This window comes from Lolium rigidum, chromosome 1 (genome assembly GCF_022539505.1).
Source record: "Lolium rigidum isolate FL_2022 chromosome 1, APGP_CSIRO_Lrig_0.1, whole genome shotgun sequence".
NCBI classification, from domain to species: Eukaryota; Viridiplantae; Streptophyta; class Magnoliopsida; order Poales; family Poaceae; genus Lolium; species Lolium rigidum.
Window position 1 is genome coordinate 343,396,768 of NC_061508.1, and position 4,978 is coordinate 343,401,745.

Here is a 4,978-nt window from a genome sequence, read left to right on the forward strand (position 1 = left end):
TCTTCTTCAACCTCTCTCTACTCTCTCACAAGAACACACCCAGGCTAACACACACACACACATGTATCAAGGAAGAACACAGAAGCTTTGCCGCGAGACTCCCAACCACAAGTGCTACATTTTCCACTCTTTCTCATATACTTAACCAAACTGATTACAGTGCTTAAATAGGACACAACGCACGCACACATGCCAGGCACAACGGCCTGATCCTATACTCACTCGATCACTTCCCACTACCGAGTGCATGCACACAGACGTGAGGCACTACCAAGTCAATGCTGATCACTAGAAGCTAGCACATGTCCGAACTAACGACTACTACTTCTCTCCGAACGTCTACCACAAGACTCGGCCAAACGCAACCTACGTGCTATCTTTGATCTAATACATGCATGAACTAAAATCAGACACTAACTAACAAGATTAGTTCCAACATACTATAAGTAATATGCAAAAAAAAGAAAAAAAAATTCACATACCGGCCGGGTGAGGGAGCAGCAGCAGCAGCGTCCGCGGCCGGGGAGCGGCAGCGGCGGCGGAGCGACAGCGGCGGGGGAGGGCAGCGGCGGGGGAGAAGCAGCTGCCTGCCGCGGCGAGGGAAGCGGCGGCAGCGGGGGAGGGCCGGGCGAGGGAGCGGCGCGCAGCGGCGTGGAAGCGGGCGCGCGGCGGCGGCGGAGAGGGCCGGCGAGAGAGCGGCGGCGGCGGGGGAGGTCGAGGCGGCGGCGTGCGGCGGGGGAGGTCGATGCGGCGGCGTGCGGCGGGCGGGCGTGGGCGGCGCGTCTCTGGCGGCGGCGGCGAGCTGGGAAAAGGAGGGCCGGGCGCGTGCGTGTGTGAAATTGTGTGGAGGAGGGAGTCGGTCCGCGACCTTATCCACGCCCTTTGCCGTGCGAGGCTCCTTTGCCGTGCGGCAAAGCGGCTTTGCCGTGCGGAGGTAGACGTTGCCGTGCGCTTTTGCACGGCAAAGCTCTTTGCCGTGTGCCTTTGCACGGCAGAGGTCTTTGCCGTGCGACTGTGCACGGCAAAGTTTTTTTTTTTAATTCAAAAATGATTTTTTTTGTTTAGGGTGTATATATGCATCCTGGTGTAGAAACATCGTGTCCAAATACTTTTTACTACAAAATTTTATGTATTTGCGATATCATTTGTGATAAGGTGAACATGCTGAATTGTATTTGGGATATCATTTGTGATAAGGTGAACATCCGAGGCACGCACACCGCCGTTATCGGGGGGGGAGGAATGATCGCCGGGGCACCGAAATGCCAACAAAACTAAACCTATCAAAAAGTATGTTGGTGGAACCTCGCGCGGTGAAATCTAGGGGTAGACCCCGAGGCACGCAGACCGCCGTTATCGGGGGAACGACCGCCGGGGCACCGGAATGCCACCAACACTTGCATGTGGACCTAGGATATGTGTGAAAGTGTGTTGGAAGGTGTGATTCACCAAATGGTGCAAGGCATAGCTCCCATGTGTGAGATTCCTCTCTTTCGGGCGATAACACTTGGAAGATTCCTCGACTTGTAGGCTGAAGTGTCCCGCTGCGGGTATACCGGTGGCTATAGTGTGCCAAAGTGTGCCAAACCTAGCTTTCCATGTGTATATGTCCTAAACAAAACTAAACCTATCAAAAATTATGTTGGTGGAACCTCGCGCGGTGAAATCTAGGGGGTAGACCCCCGAGGCACGCGGACCGCCGTTATCGGGGGAACGACCGCCGGGGCACCGGAATGCCACCAACACTTGCATGTGGACCTAGGATATGTGTGAAAGTGTGTTGGAAGGTGTGATTCACCAAATGGTGCAAGGCATAGCTCCCATGTGTGAGATTCCTCTCTTTCGGGCGATAACACTTGGAAGATTCCTCGACTTGTAGGCTGAAGTGTCCCATTGCGGGTATACCGGTGGCTATAGTGTGCCAAAGTGTGCCAAACCTAGCTTTCCATGTGTATATGTCCTAAACAAAACTAAACCTATCAAAAAGTATGTTGGTGGAACCTCGCGTGTGAAATCTAGGGGGTAGACCCCCCGAGGCACGCGACCGCCGTTATCGGGGGAACGACCGCCGGGCACCGGAATGCCACCAACACTTGCATGTGGACCTAGGATATGTGTGAAAGTGTGTTGGAAGGTGTGATTCACCAAATGGTGCAAGGCATAGCTCCCATGTGTGAGATTCCTCTCTTTCGGGCGATAACACTTGGAAGATTCCTCGACTTGTAGGTCGAAGTGTCCCGCTCGCGGGTATACCGGTGGCTATAGTGTGCCAAAGTGTGCCAAACCTAGCTTTCCATGTGTATATGTCCTAAACAAAACTAAACCTATCAAAAAGTATGTTGGTGGAACCTCGCGCGGTGAAATCTAGGGGGTAGACCCCCGAGGCACGCGTACCGCCGTTATCGGGGGGAACGACCGCCGGGGCACCGGAATGCCACCAACACTTGCATGTGGACCTAGGATATGTGTGAAAGTGTGTTGGAAGGTGTGATTCACCAAATGGTGCAAGGCATAGCTCCCATGTGTGAGATTCCTCTCTTTCGGGCGATAACACTTGGAAGATTCCTCGACTTGTAGGCTGAAGTGTCCCGCTGCGGGTATACCGGTGGCTATAGTGTGCCAAAGTGTGCCAAACCTAGCTTTCCATGTGTATATGTCCTAAACAAAACTAAACCTATCAAAAAGTATGTTGGTGGAACCTCGCGCGGTGAAATCTAGGGGGTAGACCCCGAGGCACGCAGACCGCCGTTATCGGGGGGAACGACCGCCGGGGCACCGGAATGCCACCAACACTTGCATGTGGACCTAGGATATGTGTGAAAGTGTGTTGGAAGGTGTGATTCACCAAATGGTGCAAGGCATAGCTCCCATGTGTGAGATTCCTCTCTTTCGGGCGATAACACTTGGAAGATTCCTCGACTTGTAGGTCGAAGTGTCCCGCTGCGGGTATACCGGTGGCTATAGTGTGCCAAAGTGTGCCAAACCTAGCTTTCCATGTGTATATGTCCTAAACAAAACTAAACCTATCAAAAAGTATGTTGGTGGAACCTCGCGCGGTGAAATCTAGTGGGGTAGACCCCCCGAGGCACGCGGACCGCCGTTATCGGGGGAACGACCGCCGGGCACCGGAATGCCACCAACACTTGCATGTGGACCTAGGATATGTGTGAAAGTGTGTTGGAAGGTGTGATTCACCAAATGATGCAAGGCATAGCTCCCATGTGTGAGATTCCTCTCTTTCGGGCGATAACACTTGGAAGATTCCTCGACTTGTAGGCTGAAGTGTCCCGCTGCGGGTATACCGGTGGCTATAGTGTGCCAAAGTGTGCCAAAGTGTGCCAAACCTAGCTTTCCATGTGTATATGTCCTAAACAAAACTAAACCTATCAAAAAGTATGTTGGTGGAACCTCGCGCGGTGAAATCTAGGGGGGTAGACCCCCCGAGGCACGCAGACCGCCGTTATCGGGGGGGGAACGACCGCCGGGGCACCGGAATGCCACCAACACTTGCATGTGGACCGAGGATATGTGTGAAAGTGTGTTGGAAGGTGTGATTCACCAAATGGTGCAAGGCATAGCTCCCATGTGTGAGATTCCTCTCTTTCGGGCGATAACACTTGGAAGATTCCTCGACTTGTAGGCTGAAGTGTCCCGCTGCGGGTATACCGGTGGCTATAGTGTGCCAAAGTGTGCCAAACCTAGCTTTCCATGTGTATATGTCCTAAACAAAACTAAACCTATCAAAAAGTATGTTGGTGGAACCTCGCGCGGTGAAATCTAGGGGGGTAGACCCCCCGAGGCACGCAGACCGCCGTTATCGGGGGGGGAACGACCGCCGAGGCACCGGAATGCCACCAACACTTGCATGTGGACCTAGGATATGTGTGAAAGTGTGTTGGAAGGTGTGATTCACCAAATGGTGCAAGGCATAGCTCCCATGTGTGAGATTCCTCTCTTTCGGGCGATAACACTTGCAAGATTCCTCGACTTGTAGGCTCGAAGTGTCCCGCTGCGGGTATACCGGTGGCTATAGTGTGCCAAAGTGTGCCAAACCTAGCTTTCCATGTGTATATGTCCTAAACAAAACTAAACCTATCAAAAAGTATGTTGGTGGAACCTCGCGCGGTGAAATCTAGGGGGGTAGACCCCCCGAGGCACGCAGACCGCCGTTATCGGGGGGGAACGACCGCCGGGGCACCGGAATGCCACCAACACTTGCATGTGGACCTAGGATATGTGTGAAAGTGTGTTGGAAGGTGTGATTCACCAAATGGTGCAAGGCATAGCTCCCATGTGTGAGATTCCTCTCTTTCGGGCGATAACACTTGGAAGATTCCTCGACTTGTAGGCTGAAGTGTCCCGCTGCGGGTATACCGGTGGCTATAGTGTGCCAAAGTGTGCCAAACCTAGCTTTCCATGTGTATATGTCCTAAACAAAACTAAACCTATCAAAAAGTATGTTGGTGGAACCTCGCGCGGTGAAATCTAGGGGGTAGACCCCCCGAGGCACGCGACCGCCGTTATCGGGGGAACGACCGCCGGGCACCGGAATGCCACCAACACTTGCATGTGGACCTAGGATATGTGTGAAAGTGTGTTGGAAGGTGTGATTCACCAAATGGTGCAAGGCATAGCTCCCATGTGTGAGATTCCTCTCTTTCGGGCGATAACACTTGGAAGATTCCTCGACTTGTAGGCTCGAAGTGTCCTCGCTGCGGGTATACCGGTGGCTATAGTGTGCCAAAGTGTGCCAAACCTAGCTTTCCATGTGTATATGTCCTAAACAAAACTAAACCTATCAAAAAGTATGTTGGTGGAACCTCGCGCGGTGAAATCTAGGGGGTAGACCCCCGAGGCACGCGACCGCCGTTATCGGGGGAACGACCGCCGGGGCACCGGAATGCCACCAACACTTGCATGTGGACCTAGGATATGTGTGAAAGTGTGTTGGAAGGTGTGATTCACCAAATGGTGCAAG